The 20,081-nt window shown below is 35.8% G+C and overlaps 1 long non-coding RNA gene across 1 annotated transcript; it reads right to left on the bottom strand.

Annotated features, from left to right (window-relative positions):
* Positions 1–2,421: 2,421 nt before the first annotated feature.
* LOC144281621 (uncharacterized) lies at positions 2,422–19,163 on the bottom strand. Its single transcript, XR_013350052.1, has 3 exons — positions 19,029–19,163; positions 11,703–11,796; positions 2,422–2,660 (listed from the first exon to the last, which is right to left on the bottom strand). It is a non-coding gene; the product is annotated as an uncharacterized LOC144281621 (long non-coding RNA).
* Between the last annotated feature and the right edge of the window lie 918 nt (positions 19,164–20,081).

The following is a 20,081-nucleotide window of genomic DNA, read 5'->3' as shown; positions in this document are numbered from 1 at the left end:
TTTTCCCTTTTCGGAGCTGTAGCCCAGAGGTACATTAGAAGAGAGAGAACATTAGCAGAGTCAGAGGGACACCCATTTCCCTTTTGAAACTTTAAGAGGAGGATACTTGCAGGGGGTCTTGTAAGCAATTTGTGCACAACCTCTTCAAAGTGAACTGGCCAGGGTAGCCTATTAGGTAAAGAAATGGTCCTGAGGATTAGCTTTCCTAAGGCACCCTTTGTCCTCATATGCATTTTGCCAGAAGGAGGTTGTTGGGATCCCCAAATTGTTGGGATCAAGTAAGGACTGTAGGAAGATGACTCTAATCAGAGCCAAATAAAAGTTATAGGCAGACTATAGGTTTCTTTTCTTAGGCAGACTAGAGGTTTCTTTTCTTTTTTTAAAGATTTTATTTATTTATTCATGAGAGACACAGAGAGAGGCAGAGAAACAGGCAGAGGGAGAAGCAGGCGATGTGGGACTTGATTCCAGGACTCTAGGAATCACAACCTGAGCCAAAGGCAGATGCTCAACCACTGAGCCACCCCCCCACCCCCCAAAAAAAGCCTCTCTTTTTTTTTCTTTTTAAAGATTTTATTTATTTATTTGAAAGAGAGAGAGAGAGAGTGAGCACGAGTGGGGGGCAGAGGCAGAGGGAAAAGACTGCCTGCTAAGCAGGGTACCTGATGCAGGCCTCAATCCCAGAACCCTGGGATCATGACCTGAGCCAAAGGCAGATGCTTAATCAGCTGAGCCACCCAGGTGCCCCAGACCAGAGGTTTCTACAGCAAAATCTAAGGGAAGGTCATTGGGTATGAATACCATAAGCAGCAGGGTTTGTGCCAAAGGCATGGCCTCTGTGATACATTAGCTATAGAAGTCAGCATCAAAAGAGAGCAGAACAACCAACATACAGGAGGACAAAGGGTAGTTGAACCACTGGAGGAGAAACAATGAGGATTTTATGTTTCCTCTCCCATATCATAAAAGTCATAATCCGTACTCCTCCCCCAGGAACAGGGGATCAATCATGGAAACATATTTTATTTAAGAGACACTGTATTAAATGAATCTTTAAACTAGACTGCACATTTTGTTATCTTTACCCTCATCACTAATTAGAAACAGATAAGGCTCTAGAGAAAGGCAAGATTATAAAAAACAATACAGAAGTATTTTTTTTTTTCGATATAGACCTAACTTCTAGTAGGATACTTGACTGCATGACTACACATACCTGAAAGAGAGCTCATGATTTTATCATGATGTTCTCTCTGTCATTCAGGCTCAAAATGTGAAATTATTTTCTGCTTCTCTTTCTTTTTCAATATCTTAGTTGCCAACTTTTGCAGTTCTTACAATTTTGACATTCCTTTGGTTTCTCCCCTTTCTATATTTCAAGAGCTTCTTAATTGGTCTCTTTTTCTCATGACTCTCTTTTCCAGTCCTTTCTGTGCATAATTTCTAGATTAAACTTCTAAAATGAAGACTCTGATCTTATCTACCAACCACTTGTCAAAAACATTTAATTGTTTATCATTATCTAGTAAATTATATGAAAATTTCTCAGTTCTATTAAGGACTCTTACAAAAAATGACCTTTAATGTTTTATGTTCACTTTATCTTTATAAATATTCAGTGAAATGGCCAAAATGGAGTACTTATCAGAAAGGCACGGCTGGCATTTCAGTCCTTGTGCTTTAGCTAGCGCTATACTTTTTGCCCGAGAAGTCATCATTTCTGCTTCCATTTACTTCTCCTTAAATTCCTACTTTGTAAATCCACTCTAAATCTCACACTGTCTTATCTTCTGTAATGCATGTGCTAAATGTTTGGAAATAGTTGTTCATTAAATATGCAGTGTGATAATGATATAAATACACATGTGATGAGGAGTGAAACTAGAGATTCAAGAGAAATGAGAGATTTATCCTCTGGACATAAAGGAGAAAGTTTCATAGGAAAAGTAGAAATAAGTTTCCGACATGCGGGTGGCGTGGTTGGTCAAGCGTCTGCCTTCAGCTCAGGTCCTGATCCCAGAGTTCTGGGATCAAGCCCCACATCAGGCTCCCTGCTCAGCAGGGCTTGTGCTTTTCTCACTGTACCTCCCCCCACTCATGCTCTCTCTCTTTCTCATAAATAAATAAATAAATAAATTAATAAATAAATTAATTAATTAATAAAATCTTTTTTAAAAAAGAAATATTTCAATAGAATAGAAAAATAATGAAAATAAAGTTCTGAAGAAGACCTTGGCTATGGTGCTAGGGTAATGAGAATACACAAAATAATTCAGCTGCAGCTGGGATTTGCCATGAATCTCTTGTGTCTGGGATGAGGATGGACCTCAGGCATTATACTAGCATCAGGAAAGGAGACCATACAGGATATTGTAATTCAGACATTAAGAAGTTTGCTTTAATTGGTACAACCTTCCTCAACTACAGATATTTCAACATCCATTTCAACCATCTGCTGTTACAGAAACAGGGAAAAGGAGATTGTCTATCTTTCTCTGTTAGCCACTGATTACATGTTAAATGTGTTTTTGTGGGTGAACTTTATCAATAGATTTCTGTGCTATCCAAATAATATAAGTGATGCAAAGAAAGGATACAGGTTTCTTTTAGCTGATGTACATTGGGAGCGTCTAAAGACCAGGTAACTTCTTGGGTTGAAACTATTAGGAGAGGAGAAGAGAGAGACATATGTCTTTATGGTTTGCCTTAGGTTAACAGTTTTTGTATCTAAATGCTTCAAAACTTGTATCTGACAGTTGTACTTATTTTCACACCAATTTCTCAGAATTGTTGGTGTAGTTCTTCATTGTGATAATTGTCAGAATAGTGCTTTCTGTGAATTGTTTCTGCAAGGCTTATGTTTGGTCAGTTAGTCAAGATTCACAAGGTGAGGAAATAGACAAGGATCAAAGGCCAGGAGGAAAGTGGTGGCCCTCTTATTTGTCTGTTTTACTTTGGTTACAGTGCCAGCAGGGTGTTCAAGTTGTGTATGTAAAGAAATCTCTACCTCTTGACTATAATCCATAGGCCCTGTTAAACACGAATAAACAAAATTAGATCATTCACAGTATAATCAGATGGAAATTTTTTTTAAGTCAATGGATTCTCCTAAGTGCAATTATCAGCATTTTTAAAGAAATCAAATAACTTGATTGGCCTATGGAGGTTGAGTGTGGGACCAGAAGTAAATGCTCAAGAAAAATAAAATGTGATTGCTAATTTGCTGTGCATAAGATACAGAAGTGAGCTTGCAAGTTCCAAAGAAGATACCTATTTTGTTACAAACTAGAGCAAATTGAATGGGATATAAATATGAATCATTCATTCATTCTGTCAAAAATAATATGTTCTTAGTAAACAATTTGTTAAACCCTATCCATCTGCTTCTATACATATGCCTTTGATTATACTACTTATCTTAGTATTTTATAACAATTTGTTTCTAGTTATACTTTTTATATTTTTTTAAAGTTTAGATAGTTAACACACAGTGCAATATTGGTTTCTGGAATAGAATTCAGTGATTCATCACTTATGTACAACATCCAGCGCTAATCATAACAACTGCCCTCCTTAACACCCATCACCTATGTAGTCCATCCCTCATCTACCTCCCTCCATTACCCCTCAGTTTGTTCTCCATAGTTAAGATCCTCTTATGGCTTGTTTCCCTTTCTCCTTTTTTTCCTCCCTCACCCCCCTTCCCATATGTGGATCTGTTCTCTTAAATTCCACCTATGAATGAGATCAAAGGCTATTTGTCTTTCTCTGACTCATTTCACTTAGCACATCACACTTTAGCTCCATCCATGTTGTTGCAAATGGCAAGATTTTATTCTTTTTGATGGCTGAGTAACATTCCATTGTATATACACACCACATCTTCTTTATCCATTCATCAGTTGATGGACATTTGGGCTCTTTCCATAGTTTGGCTATTCTTGATAATGCTGGTTATAAACATCCGGGTGCATCTATCCCTTTGAATCTGTACTTTTTAATCCTTTGGGTGAATAACTAGTAGTGTGATGGCTGGATCATAGGGTAGTTCTATTTTTAACATTTTGAGGAACCTCTATACTGTTCTCCAGAGTGTCTGCACCAGCTTGTATTACCCCCAACACTGCAAGAGGGTTCCCCTTTCTCTGGATTCTCTCCAACACCTAGTGTTTCTTGTATTGTTGATTTTAGTCATCCTGACAGGTGTGAGATGGTATCTCATTATGGCTTTAATATATATTTTCCTGATGAAGAGTGACATGGAGCATCTTTTCATGTCTGTTAACCATCTGGATGTCTTTTCTGGAAAAGTATCTATTCAGATATTCTGCCCATTTCTTAACTGGATTATTTTTCAGGTATTGAGTTTGATAAGTTCTTTGTGGATTTTGGATAGTAACCTTTTATCATATATGTCATTTGCAAATATCCTCTCCCATTCCATTGGCTGAGTTTTAGTTTTGTTTATTGTGTCCTTTGCTGTGCAGAGGCTTTTTATCTTGATGAAGTCCCAGTAGTTTATTTCTGCTTTTGGTTCCCTTGACTGTGGTGATGTGTCTAGTAAGAAATGGCTATGGCCAAGGTCGGAGAGGTTGCTGCCTGTGTTCTCCTCTAGGATTTTGAAGATTTCCTGTCTCACATTAAGGTCTATCATTCATTTTGAATGTGTTTTTCTGTGTGGTGTAAGAAAGTGATCCAGTTTCATTCTTCTGCATGTTGCTGTCCAAATTTCCCAACACCATTTGTTAAAGAGACCTTTTTCCATTTGATGTCCTTCCCTGCTTTGTTGAATATTAGTTGACCATATAGTTGAGGGTCCATTTCTGGGTTCTGTATTCTGTTCCACTGATCTGTGTGTCTATTTTTGTGCCAGTATCATACTGCCTTGATGACTATAGCTTTGTAATATAGCTTGAATTTCAGAATTGAGATGCCTCTGATTTGGTTTTTCTTTTTCAGAATTGACTTTGCTATTCAGGATCTTTTGTGGTTCCATACAAATTTTAGGATTGTTTGTTTTATGAAAAATGCTGATGGTATTTTGATGGGGATTGCATTAAATGTGTAGATTGCTTTGGATAGTATAGACATTTTAACAGTTTTCGTTCTTTTAATCTATGAGAAATGAATTCTTTCCCATTTATTTGTGTCCTCTTCAATTTATTTTATAAGTGTTCTATAGTTTTCAGAGTATAGATCTTTTACTCTTTTGGTTGTATTTATTCCTAGGTATCTTATGGTTTTTGGTGCGATTGAAAATAGGATTGATTCCTTGATTTCTTTTTCTGCTGTTAATTGGTGCATAGAAGTGCAACAGATTTCTGCACATTGATTTTATATTCTATAAGTATATTGAATTAATGTATGAATTGTAGCAATTTTTTGGTGGAGCCTTTGGTTTCTACATAGAGTATCATGTCATCTGTAAATAGTGAAAGTTTGACTTCTTGCCAATTGGAATGCCTTGTATTTCTTTTGTTGTTTGATAGCTGAGGCCAAGATTTCTAGTACTATATTAGATAGTAATGGTGAGAGTGGACATCTTTATCTTGTTCTTGACCATAGGGGAAAGGCTCTCAGTTTTTCCCCATTAAGGATGATATTAGGTGTGGGTTTTTTGTATATGGCCTTTATGATATTGAGATATGTTTCCTCCATCCCTACTTTGTTGGAGGTTTTATCAGGAAAGGATGCTGTATTTTGTCAAAGGCTTGTTTTGCATCTATTGAGAGTGTCATATGGTCTTATCCTTTTTAAAATTAATATAGTATATTATGTTGATTGATTTGTGAATATTGAACCACCCTGCAGCCCAGGAATAAATCCCACTTGATTGTGTGAATAATTTTTTAAGGTGCAGTTGAATTTGATTTACTAATATTTTATTGAGAACTTTTGCATCTATATTTTTCTGTGAGTTTTGCATCCAAAATTATGTGAGAATTTGTAATTCTCCTTTTCAGTGGGGTCTTTGTCTGGTTTTGGAATAAAATAATGCTGGCTTCATAGAATGAGGTTGGAAGTTTTCCCTCCATTTCTATTTTTTGGGACAGTTTGAGAGTATGTATTAACTGTTCTTTAAATGTCTGGTAGAAATCCCCTGGGAAGCCATCTGGTCCAGGACTTTCGTTTGTTGGGAGATTTTTGATTACTGATTGAATTTTTTTTTTTTTTTTTTTTTTTGCTGGTTATGGGTATTCAAATTTTCTATTTTTTCCCCATTTCAGTTTTGGTAGTTTGTAAGTTTCTAGGAATTTGCCCATTTCTTCCAGTTTGCCCAGTTTGTTGACATATAATTTTTCATAGTATTCTTTTGTGATCTCTCCTCTATCATTTGTAATTTTATCTATTTGAGTCTTTTCCTTTTTCTTTTTGATAAATCTGGCTAGAGGTTTATCAATTTTGTTGATTCTTTCAAGGAAACAGTTCTTAGTTCGATTACCTGTTCTACTTTTTTGTTTGTATGTTTGTTTCCATATCATTTATTTCTCCCTCTAATCTTTATTATTTCCCTTATCCTGGCTTTAGGTTTTACTTGCTGTTCCTCTTCTAAAAGCTCCTTTAGGTGTAAGGTTAGGTTGTGTATTTGAAGCTTTTCATGCTTCTTGAGGTAGGCCTATATTGCAGCACACTTGCCTCTTAGAATACTTTTGCTGCATCCCAATGGTTTTGGGCTCTTGTGTTTTCATTTTCATTTGCTTCCATGTATTTTTTAAATTCTTCTTTAATTTCCTTCCATTCATTCTTTAGTAGGATGTTCTTTAACAACCACGTATTTGAGGTCTTTCCAATTTTTTTCTTCTGGTTGACTTCCAGTTTCAAAATGTTGTGATCTGAAACCATGCATGGTACGATCTTGATCTTTTTGTACTTGTGAGAGCTGATTTGTGACTCAATATGTGATCTCTTCTGGATAGTGTTCCCTGTGCCCTCAAGAAGAATGTATATCATGCTACTTTAGGATGAAATATTCTAAATATATCAGTTAAATTCATCTGGTCCAGTGTGTCATTCGAAGACATTTCCTTGTTGATTTTCTGTTTAAATGATCTGTCCGTTGCCATAAGTGGGGTATTAAATTCTCCTACTATTATTGTATTATCATCAATGAGTTTCTTTATGCTCGTTATTAATTGATTTATATATTTGGGTGCTCCCAAGTTGAGGGCATAAATATTTACAGTTGTTAGTTCTTTTTGATGGATAGATTACTTAATTATTATATAATGTCCTCTTGCATCTCTTTTAATGATCTTTATTTTAAAATCTAGTTTGTCTGATATAAGTATGGCTACTTTGGCTTTCTTTTGATGTCCATTAGCATGATAAATGGTTTTCCATCCCTTCACTTTCAATCTGCAGTGTTTTTAGGTTTAAAATGAGTCGTTTGTAAGCAGCATATAGATGGATCTTGTTTGTTTGTTTGTTTTTAAATCTAATCTATTAAAAACTCTATGTCTTTTGATTGGCACACTTAGTCCATTTATATTTAGAGCAGTTATTGAGAGAGATGAATTTAGTGCCCATTGTATTACCTGTAGAGTTGGTGTTTCTGGTGATGTTCTTCTGTTGCTTTCTTGTCTTTGCTGCTTTTGGTCTTATTTTCTCCACTTGAAATTCCTCGCAGGGCTAGTCATGAACTCTTTCAGTTTTTGTTTGTCTGGAAAACTCTTTATCTCTCCTTTTATTCTGAATGACAGCCTTACTGGGTAAAGAATTTGTGGCTGTGCATTTTTCCCATTCAACACATTGAATATTTCCTTCCACTCATTTCTGGCATGCCACGTGTCTGTGGCTAAATCTGCTGCAAACCTGATCTGTCTTCCCATATAGGTTAAGGATGTTTCTTCCCTTAGTACTTCCAGGTTTCTTTCCTTGTCTGTGTATTTTGTGAATTTGATTATAATATGGCTTGGTGATGGCTAGTTTTTGTTGAATTTAATGGGAGTTCTTTGTGCTTTTTAGATTTTGATGTGTGTCCTTCCCTCGATTAGGGAAATTTTCAGCTATAATTTGTCTGAATAAACGTGCCTCTTTATCTCTCTGGACTTTCTCTCTCTGGGACTCCTATGATATGAATGTTACTATGTTTTGCTAAGTCACCGAATTCTCTAAGTCTACCTTTGGGTCCATTACCTTTCTTTCCCTCTTTTTTTTTTTTTTTGCTTCATTATTTTTCATAATTTTATCTTCTACATCACTGATTAACCCCTCTGTTTTGTTCATCCTCATTTTTATGGCCTCCATTTTTATGGCCTCCAAACTGTACCACCTTATGGAACAATCTTTGTAAATGGCACTGCTGACTCTCCATAAATAACTTAGTTTGCAAAGCACCATACAGTTTAAGACATTTACATTGATCATTTTAAGCTCCAAATTAACACAACTGGCTAGCTAAATATGTTTCTAACAGTTGCTGAAATTACGATATGAGTTTTTGAATAATGACTTAATTTTGAAAGGGTGCTTCTACTCAAAGCTGTAATGCTATTTCTAGATAATTTTGATACCAATAATTTAGCTCTGAAAGATATGTTATATATAAATATCTTCTCTCTACCTTGTCATATGAGTGTGATAGTGCATCTATGTTTATAAATACATACATGTATATGTGGGTATATATAGTTTTCCCTATATGCATATATTTACTTAGCACTTGTACTCATGTACACGTGTAGATATTCTGTTAGAAGCCCTTCTCTACTTATAGAGTTGTTATTCAAAAAGCTAAAATGTAATTAAACTGATGTTAGATCAGAGGGAGAATATTTACATCTGCGTTATGGCATTTTTAATTTTGGCCTGACTAGATTTCAGCTCTTGTATAGTGAGGGATTTTATAGTAAGGGATTCTCTAGTCTCTAATGCTTTTTTTCAAGCCCAGATAGTATCCTTAAAATCATTTTTTAAAATTCTAGTTCAGACATCTTGCTTATATCTATGTTGATTAAATCCCTAGCTGTGAGTTCTACCTGTGTTCTTTCTTTTGGCATGAATTCCTTCATCTCATCTCATCTCATCTCATCTCAATCTCATCTCATCTCATCATCTCATCTTTCCTCCATCTCAAAGAAGAAAGAGAAAAAAGGATAACAGAAACAGAACGAAACAAAAGCCCAAACCAAGCCAAAATAAAAACATCAAAAAACAAAACAAAACAAAAAAAAAAAAAAAAAAAGAGAGAGAGAAAGAGAGAGAGAGAGGGAAAGGAAAACAAAGCAAGAAAACAAAACAAAACAAAACAAAACAAAAAACCCCAAGAACAACAACAACAAAAAACCCCAATAGATACTGAGTGTGTTTTGGTCTGCTTATTAAAAGAATCTAAATCCTAAAATTAAAAAATAAACAAATAAATAAGAAAATAAAAGTAGGCCAAAAATATATGAAAAAATATAGTTAGAAATTTTTTAAAAAAGATCAAAAATGAAAAAGAGGAATTGGAAAATAAAAGAAAATAAATGAAAAATAATAAAAATAAAAGAAATAAAGAATAAAAGTGAAAAGGAAGCTCCATGCCATTTTCTCTAGAGCTGAAGCTTTGCAGCACTCTATAATCACTCTATAATAACTGGTACTAGCTAGTTGTGCAGGTCTTCTAGGGGAGGCGCCTGCTCTATTGATTCTCAGGAGGACTTGTTTCCCTGAAAATGCTTCCCCAGGACACAGGGGGCAAGGCTTGGTGTACACGGCTCAGCCCTCTATTAGGTGGCATTATTCTCCTCCCTGAAAGCTTTCAGCACTGATGGGCAGGATGAAAATGGCTCTGGCTTGGTCTTCAGTCTCAGAGCTGTAGTAAGTTTGTACCCTTACTCTTTAGTGAGCCCTCACAGAAGCAGTCAGTCACCCTATTTGTTTCCTTGGCTTCCATCTGAACCCTGCACTCACCCTGCCCTGTCTGAGCCTTTTTATCTCAGGCACATGACCAAATTTCAAACCTGGGAATTTCAGGGACCCTGGTGGTACAGACCAGCACTGTTCCTTCAGGGGGAGTCTCCTCACACTTGCAGGCCTTTCCCAGGAAAGTGGCCACATGACCACCTGGTGGTCAGTTTTGTTTTGATTCAAGGGTTATGTTGGTAATCTTTTTTAAAAAAAAAATTCTAATTTTATGTAAATTCAATTAACATATAATGCATTATTCATTTCAGAGGTAAAGGTCACTGATTCATTAATCTTATGTAATACTCAGTGTTCATTACATCATGTGTGCTCCTTAATGTCCATCACCCAGTTACCCCACTCCCATTCCCTTCCCCTCAGGTGACCCTTAGTTTGTTTCCTTTGATTAAGAGTCTCTTACAGTTTGTGTCCCTCTCTGATTTCACCTTATTTTATTTTTTCCTCTCTTCCCCTATGATCCTCTGTTTTGTTTCTTAAATTCCAGATATGAGTGAGATCATATGATAATTATCTCTCTGATTGAGTTATTTTGCTTAGCATAATATCCTCTAGTTCTATCCATGTCATTGCAAGTGGCAAGATTTAATTTTTTTTTATGACTGAGTAGCATTCCATTATTTATGTATATGTATATACCACATTTTTTTTATCCATTTTTCTGTCAGTGGACATCTGGACTCTTTCCATAATTTGGCATCATGGCATTGCTGCTATAAACATTGGGGTACAGGTGCCTCTTTAAATCACTACATTTGTATCTTTGGGGTAAATACCCAGTAGTGCAATGCTAGATCGTAGGGCAGCTCTATGTTTAACTTCTTCAGGAACCGCCATACTGTTTTCCAGAGGGGCTGCACCACCTTGCATTCCCACCAACAGTGTATGAGGGTTCCCTTTTCTCTGCATCCTCACCAACATCTGCTGTTTCCTGACTTGTTAATTTTAGCCATTCTGACAGTGTGGGGTGGTATCTCATTGTGGTATTGATTTGGTTCACAGTTCATAGCGGATAGCCAGGACCAGGACCTACTGCTCCCTGCCAGCTTCCCATCCCCTATGCCTGAGAACAGTGCAGCACATTGGCGCCACCTGGTCTTCCTGTGACCCAGGGGATCCTCAGACCACCTAGTCACTCCTCAGATTCTCCCCCTCTTCACCACACACGCACCTTTAATCTTGGCATGTTCTCCATAGTTCCACACTGAAGTCCAGATTTTGTGCTCCATACTTGTAATACTTTGCAGTAGCCTCCATGTGTAGGCTCCCTCCCTGCTACTGTAGCCATAGCTCTGTCTCTTCCAAGTGAACTTCTGCACCTCCTCTCTTCCAAAAGGTTGTTGCTTTTTTACTTGTGGACTTGTAGTTTTTGTTCTCTCAGACATCTGATTGCTTGGGTGTTCAAAATAATTTGATAAATATCTAGCTGTGTTCAAGGGCAGAGACAAGCTTAGGGTCCTCTTACTCCTCTGCCATTTAATTCCTCCCCCTCCTCTACTGATATTAGATTATGAGTCTCTAATGTTGTTTATAGCATATTATTCCCAGTGTTTTGATGTGGAGTAATTATGTGTTGAATGCTATTTTATTTCTGTTTTTCACCTAATTTGTCGGAATGTGGTTATACTGCTTCCTTCCTGCCCCAACTCAATCCTTTTTTTTTTTTTTTTTTTTGACTCTGATCATCATTTTTACCTCATTTTTACCAGCAGCTAAAAATGCTCTCTCTCCTGTCTTCATCTATTTCTCTCTTGGCTATGAGTTCATTGATCGCAGGGCTATACTTTCCCACTTACCTCAGCCTTCTCTGTGCCTGGCCAGAGCAGCTGCATTGTAGAACTAAACTGTTGGTCAGTGAACATTCTATGGCCATGAACAGGAGCCTAATACCTAGAACATAAATGTACATAAAAAAGCGTTTTAAAAAATGTGTTGAATAGATGAATGAGTAGATGTTTTATATTTCTGGGATGCCTGAGTGACTCAGTTGGTTAAATGTCTGACTTTGGCTTAGGTCATGATCTTGGGGTCCTGGAATTGAGCTCTGTGTTGGGCTCCCTGCTCAGTGGGGAATCAGTTTCTCCCTCTCCCTCTGACTCTCCTCCTGCTTGTGCATTCACGCACTCTCTCTCTCAAGTCAATAAAATCTTTAAAAAATTTTTTTATATTTCTATTTCCATTCTCTAATAACCAATCTTGGTGTCTATAATTTCCCAATCCAATTATGGACTGATAGAGCATTTTTTTTATTCTTTTTTTGACACCTGTCATGTATTATTTATTTGTGTAGTTGTGTGTGAGACTATGTTTGCATCTCTCTTTTCCCTATTCTACCACTAATGCCCCATCCCTAACCTACATTATAATTTCTTTCATGAGAACTATGTCTTAGTCATTTATTTTTAACTCATCAGAAAATCACACATTAACACTAATAATTTTAATCAAATTATAACCAGAAGCATTCATGTTTAATAGCAGATGTTTCTTTAATTGTTTAAAGTTTATTAATTTTGTATTTTCAACAAGGGTGAAACATCCTTGATTGTAGGTGGAGTATCTTATATTTTCTATGTCTCAAGACTTTGTACCATCTTGGGCATATAATGGCACATTCAGAAATAGTTTCCAAATCATTAACTTTGATTTCCCAGGTGTATAAATTATTTTTGAATAGTGGTTTGAACATTGAAGGTTTTGACTTATTTGGCATCTGTAGTTGTCTGACAGATGATTTAAAGAGTCTTATAATTATAAAATATGATCGTTTATTGAGACAGTACATCTGTCTCAATAATATGGTGTACCTTTGAAATTAAATAAAAAGTGCCTGAGTCTAATGTCTGTGTTGAAGGCATCTATCACGCCAGGTCTCCCAGAAACTGTTTGGTACTTTACTTGCTTCCACTAGAAATAATCTTTTACTGTGCTCATTCTGTAAAAGTTTATTATTTTCTTTCATAGACTTATAATTATAGATTTGATTTAATTTCACAATCCTAACTGTGCTTTACATTAGTGGATTTACTAGCTTAAATTATATATTGTTTGAGGATTTAGACCAAGCAGCCACAAAAGACTCTAAAATACAGGAGCTTGAATTCTAGGTTTTATTTCTGTCTCGTATATAAAAGTCCAGAAGTTAGTACACCAAGCTGTTTGGGTGGCTTTGCTTTTCTAGGTCATTAGGGATGTAGCACTCCTCCTATTGCTCCATCATCCCTGAGGGTGTTGGTCTTGTCTACCTTGTCAAAGGTGGATCATCCTTTGTTCACAGTCTAACTGAAATAATTAAGAAGTTCAAAGAAAATGTCTTTGTTTTTAGGGAGACCACCCAGAAATTACATACCTTTCTCTTTCATCCTATTGGCCAAACTTAAACAAAATGCTATGCTTAGCTGTAAGGAAAACTGGGTGAGCAGGTGGCCAGTTAAATCCCCAAAGATTCTATTATTAAGATAAAAATCTAGGTAAAAGATTTGGTGAACAGTCTGATGTAATTTCCCCTCTGGCCATCTCCCATGAGTACCTTCTTCCTACATTGAGACCATACTCTTTCTCTCCCAAAATTAGGAAGCCAAGTTTATTTATTTCTTTCTTTTTAAAAGAATTTTTAAATTTATTTGAGAGAGATCAAGAGCACAAGGAGGCGGAGTGGCAGAGGGAGAGGGAGAAGCAGGCTCCCTGATGAGTAGGGAGCCCAATGTGGGGCTCTATCCCAGAATCCTGGGATCATGACCTGAGCCAAAGGCAGACGCTTAACTAGCTGAGCCACCCAGGCACCCAGGGAGCCAAGTTTCTTTGTTTTCCTATCCACATAAAAATTGAGGCTAAGACAAGTATTGCATTTTCCTTTCTGTCAAGTTTGAACTTGCCCTTTATCAAGTTCTGGTAACTCATGAACGAATACAAAATTTATATATGTCCCTGACACCCAATATACAATGATGGAGCTAGAACAGAATAACCACTATGGATAAGCTCCTGTTAATAAAATCAGAATGGGAGTAGTCACAGCTCCATAGAAATGACAGAAATATGGTATGCAATAATTTTAAGATACTTGTTCTAGCATTGGAATATATTGCTCAGCTGACTTTTGTCCTGATTTCTGAGAGGACTCTCCTATCCATTTTTTAAAATACCCTATTTCTTCTCTGTGGGTTGGCTCAATATTTTTCTGTCTCTTTTCCTCTCTGCCACAACTAAAGTGAGCACTGAGAGTATGACCTCCATGAACCCTATTTATGAGACAGCCACAGCTCTTGCTGGTCAGACTTGTGGCTGCAGTGGTAATACAGTTCCCTCAATAACTTAATAGGCTTCCAGTCTACTTGCTTCCAATTAAATTCGTGTGAAAATTACCATATTCAGATTACTTTTATTCATAGTCCTTAAGCCACTGAGATCTTTTCTTACATTTGTGCTTGCCATCTGTGCTTGAATCCTCCCTTTTACTTTCAACTTATACTGGCTAGTTTAAAGTACTCTAAAAAATAAAGGCTTCAAATAGGGAGTTACTCTGAACTTGGTTTCTGGGCTGCTTCCATTGTTTGACACTAAGGTGTTATTGGGAGAATTTAAAGAAAGGCTCTGAAGGACAGTCATAGCTTCTGCTGTGTGGAACGCAAAAGCAGGTGACTTTTCCAGTCCCATGAAGCCATATACTTCTCAAAGTAGATGGAATGCCACAGGTGGAAATTATTTTCTACAGTCTCTACTTGCAAACTGGCCTATTCATACATAAGCTTCTTTTTATCCTACAGGACTTTTCTAAAAAAAGGCAGGGGGCCAATATCATTCTAATATTCTTTGTTTTCTAATCCGTTTTTTTAGAGCATTAGGCCCAGCAAATACCTCATCTGCCTTCTATTTCTCGTAGGTTGTATTTTAGTTTGGGCAGCTGTAGTAAGATATCATAGACTGGGTGGCTTAAGCAACAAACATTTATTTATTTCTAATAGTTCTGGAGGCTGGACATCTGTGATTGGGGTGCCAGCATGGTCAGGTTCTGGTGAGAGCTCTCTTTCTGGCTTACAGGCGGCTGTCTTCTTGTTGTTTCACAGGGTGAGTATAATCATTTTTCTCATATCTTCCCTTAAAGAGCATTATTCCAACTTGTGAGGGCTCCATCCTCATGACTTAATTGCCTCCCGAAGACCCTACCTCCAGATACTATCACATTGGGAACTAGGGCTTCCACATCTGAATTTTGAGGGGGACACAAATTTTAATCCTTAGCAGGTTGCATTTTTCTTGTTAGTTTTCCTTGGAATAAAATAGGTCACTAGCTTCCCATGATTTGATATCTGTTTCCTTACCACCATCCACCTAATTGCTAAACCAGTAACAAATATTTTGAAGATTTATTATTGTAGTCTCTCACATCTCTTACCAAATTTTAATATGAAATGAGGTAAAAGATAAATCTTTATAACAAATGAACCAAAACTACAGTTATTTTAAATAATATTGAAAGTTATTTTCTCATTCTATCAGAGGAGAGAGGTCAAGGCTGGCATAGGTCTACTACAAAAAATCATTCATGAGTAAAACTTTTCTCATTGGATAATATCCAAGTTGATGTTCAATCATCATCTAGGATATTATTCTGTTCTACATCATGGATTGGAGACAAGAAAAAAGAGCAAGTCCAGAGTAAATGACTTTATCTTCAAAGCAATAACTCTGAAATTGCACATATTCTTTGTGCTCTTTGACCCAGACATAATCTCATGGCCACACATAGCTGCTGTGAAGGATGGGAAATCAAGTCTGTATCTAGGTATCTCAACTCCACATAGGCTAAAAATAATGAGGTTCTATTACTTAAAAAAAGAAAGAGACATGAAGAATGAATTCTTGAGAACAGTAGCAACATAAAAAACTAATCGATAAACAAAGTTTGATTGTATTCAATTTTTGGAAGTTTGTTATCTATTACTGGGAATTGGTTTTATCCTTCTGTGTTTCAGAATTGAACCATTAGTAACAAATATCGCTTGGATACCAAAAGTAGGACATAGGAAAGTTTCCCATCCTCTTGGAGTTTCATCAAGAATACAACCAAGTAGAAAATTCTTAAAATTTGGAGGAGATAGCTCCATCACAGCAACAAGCAAATACAAATTCTTAAAAGTATTCAATTTTGGTAGGATACAATATCTGTTAATTGATTTTGACTTTTTTTCTTAAGCAGTTTATTTAGGTCACTGCACTACTACTCTTTAATACATTCTCTACAAAATTCTCAATTGACTGCAAAAATGTTTAACAGTAGGCTCCCCTGCTGTTCAACTCAGTCATTCATGACTTCACCAGATGGTTTTGCTTTTGGGGCCAATGATTTTTTTTTTATTATATTGTTTCCCCTCCTCTGGATATAGTCAAGATCTAAAATATAACACTCATTTTTAATTTCATGATTAAAATATAAATTATTATGCAGATACAACTTTTATTTTCTGCATATTTAAAGATAACAACCAGAATGTTTGCTGTTAGTTGTGGGCAAGGTAATTTTAAAGTGCACTTATTTTCTTCAATTACTTCCTTCACATGCTCCCTTTTTATTCTTATTTTTTATTCTTATTCCCTAATAATTCAAGTGCCATTGGTTTTTACCACCTTTTGTAATCTTCCCTTTGGTTATTCTGTTACTTTTATGGATTTGCTTTATTTAAATGCAGTTTATTTAATGTATTGGTCAGATTCCTGCTGAGGAAAGCTCATCAGCTATTATTCTTCGACTATTTCTAGCCCATATATATAGTTCATAGCTTGAAATACAGTCAAACAAAGAAAAACAGAGGAAGATTAAATTGCCTGAAAATTTCTCCCATGTTTTAATCCAGTTATGTCAATCTGACAGACAAAACATTATGAAACTTTAACTGTTTCATTGGTCATATAATATTTTCAGAAGTTACTATGATCTTTGCATATATGATCTTAAAAATGATCATATATTTTTATAATTTACTTCATAAATTGTTAATTTCTTTTATTGACAAAACTTCCAAAGATCTTATAGTATGTTAGCTTATAAAAGTAATTAACCTGAAGTTATAGGCTCACTACTGACCTCTAAAATATGGGTTTGGTTATTTATCTAAAATGTTTTTCTTATATAGAGAACAAGTTTAAAAACGTGGTAAAGCATATTTTCAAATATTTGTTTTTTCATCAAAATATAGAAATTTAGCTTCAGTGAAAATGCGAATCACTTAAGCCTTACAGATAGTCTGTGATTCAAATAGTTTACTTACCTTGTTTAGAGTCACACTCTCAGCTGGGGCTGGGGGAGGGGTGAGAGTCTGGACGAATTTATAGTCTCTGCTTTTTCCTATGCCACATTTTAGTTTCAGAATGAGAATCTTAGTTGCTCACTCTGAATAAATGTCAAGAATACATACTATTTTAAAGTTAAATATATGTTATGCATCATTCTTAAGAAAAATAAAATGTTTGCTTTCGTTAATCACTAATTTCCAAGAGAAGTTGTTTTGAATGCTAGTGAGTTTAAAATAATTAGCTTGATTTTGTAATCCAAAAAAATAAGATTGATTTAAATAGAATTATTTGAAGAAAACAAGTTTATATGTTATTTTTAAAAAAGTCACTATTTTGTTTGTTGTTTTAGTCATTGGTTTTATGCCTCCATATGTCTTTCCAGTAAACAGAGCTAGTCACTGTTTACTACACATATTCTATAATATATTCTAATAGTATATATTCTTTGAAGGCAGGAACATTGCATATACATAACTAACAAGGGGTCTGACACAAATGAAATAATAAATATTTGTGAATAGACAAATGAATATGCATGTACATATTATATATAGTTTGAACATGGGTTTATAGATATGCCTATGTACATGTACACATACACACACATATATAAAATTTTTAGAACCACCTATGAAGTTCAAATTAGTCTGTTTAAAAATATTATCTTCTGTCAAAAACAAATGTTCTAGGTAATTTTTGTGCAGTCTTGAAGTAGGAAGCTAGTTTGTAAAGTGGGAAGGGAAGGAGAGAATAGGGCATTGTATGGAGAAGGAAAACAGCGTAAATTAAGCACGTAACCACCAATAATTTGTTGTTGCTGAATCATAAAATGCATGGCAACAAGTAGTGAGAGAGAAGGCTTGGAGATTGGGTAGGAGGCAGGTTAGAAGCACACTGCCATCCAAACATAGAATGTTAAAGGACTGTTCTTCATTGATACAATCACACAGTCAGTAGGCAGATAGATATTGAGGTCTCTCTCTATGCTGGGCCCTGCTTGTGGTGTTTTGGCTAACATGGCCAACACAATTCTTGCCGGAAACTCACTCTTCTAGTTCTTGTTTGATTTAGGAAAATGATTCAAAGTTATGGTTTTGTTTCCATGAGTTTCTTATGAGTTCCTCTAACTATTTCCTGCAAAAATTTGGGACAGCTTCAAAGTCATTTTAAAAAAATTATCGATTGAATCAGATAAGGCTCACTTTTCCTTTATCTTTGCTTTTCTGCTCTCCAGTGCTTTCACATTGACTGCTAGTTATGTCTCTCTGAAGGACTTCTGGACCAAAGACAGACCAATGCCCCTATTAATGGCTGAGTTGTGTCCTACTAACATTTACATCTTCTGGTCTTAACCTTCAGTGCCTCAGAATGTGACTTTACTGAGAGATAAAGTCTTTATTTTCTTTTTATGTTTTTTTATTTTATTTTTAAATATTTATTTATTTGAGAGAGGGAGAGAGAGAGAGTGGGGGAGGGACACAGAGAGAGAGTGTGTGTGTGTGTCTCAAGCAGACTCTGGGGTGAACACAGAGCCCAAAGCAGGGCTTGATCTCACAACCCTCAGATCGTGACCTGAGGAAATCAAGATGGTGAAATCAAGAGTCTGGTGCTTAACCAACTCTGACACCTAGGCACCCTGGAGATAAGTTCTTTAAGAAAGCAGTTAAATTTAAAGAAGGTCATTGATGTGAACTCTAATCCAGTGACTAGTGTCCTTACAAGAAGAGGAGATTAGATCACAGACACAGGCACAGAGGGAAAATCATGTGAAGACATAGAGAGAACACAGCCATCTACAAGCAAAAGAGAGAAATCTCAGAAGAAACAACCTTGTAGACATCTTGATCTTGGAGTTTTAGCCTCCAGACCTGTGAAAAAATAAATTTCTGTTGTTTAAGCCATTCACCCTGTGGTGCTTTTGTTATGGCAGCCTTAAAAAATAGATACAGCTCCAAAGGATAATGACATGACATTTAGGTGTCTGGAATCCCAGTATTATCTCAGAGTTCTGGATTCTAACAAGTCTAACACCTCTTATTCTTTTTCTTTTTTTTTTCATTCTTTTTGTTTTAATCTACAACAGCTATACAATGTCTTTCAAATGTTAGTAGACACCCACCTCACTATAGAACTCTAATAAGTGTAGGCACGTTAAAACTTGCTCATTAATTTCAGAACCAGAAAATTTTATGACATTAGTTCAGAGATTCTCAAAATCAACATGGTATTTGGGTTTGGAGAATTCCCTTTGTGGGATGCTGTCCTGTGAATTTTAAGATGGTTAGCAGCATCTCTGGGCTTTGCCCTGTAGATGTCAATGGCATTCTTCGTTGTAGCAACCAAAAATGTTTTCAGAAATTGCCAAATAACCATCTTATAGATAAAATTACCCCTGGATGAGAAGTATTGTTTTAGTTTGAATATCTGGATAGTGCTTTTTATGTATATTTATTATTTGAGTTAGACTATTGGAAAATCACCCAAGTGTGCATCTGCATGAAAGAATCACTTTTCCTGTCTTATATAAACTAGTTTTGCTGACACCAAGGGTTCACTTTCCTTTTCTGACACTTCATTATTTGTTGAAAAATAGTCTAATTGCACTCGTCTTCTCTCAGAGTCATAGTTCTAATTATTAGTCATGTTGACCTTTTCTGTTGAATAGAAAGAAACAAATGTTACATCATAAGCCATAAAAGCACTGGTATTAAATGCTAGTTGCAAAGAACTACACTCATTATGCACTCCCAAGTTATAATGAAACATCTTTACAAGGTCTTTATTTGAATATGTTTGAGATTCTCCCCAGAAGATTTCTTAATTTTTAATGGCGTAGACAGCAGGCTTTCATGACCACAAAACCTCCTTATGAAAAAATTAAA

Source organism: Canis aureus, chromosome 13, assembly GCF_053574225.1.
Source record: "Canis aureus isolate CA01 chromosome 13, VMU_Caureus_v.1.0, whole genome shotgun sequence".
Classification (NCBI taxonomy): Eukaryota; Metazoa; Chordata; class Mammalia; order Carnivora; family Canidae; genus Canis; species Canis aureus.
This window is presented reverse-complemented; position numbering and strand designations above follow the sequence as displayed.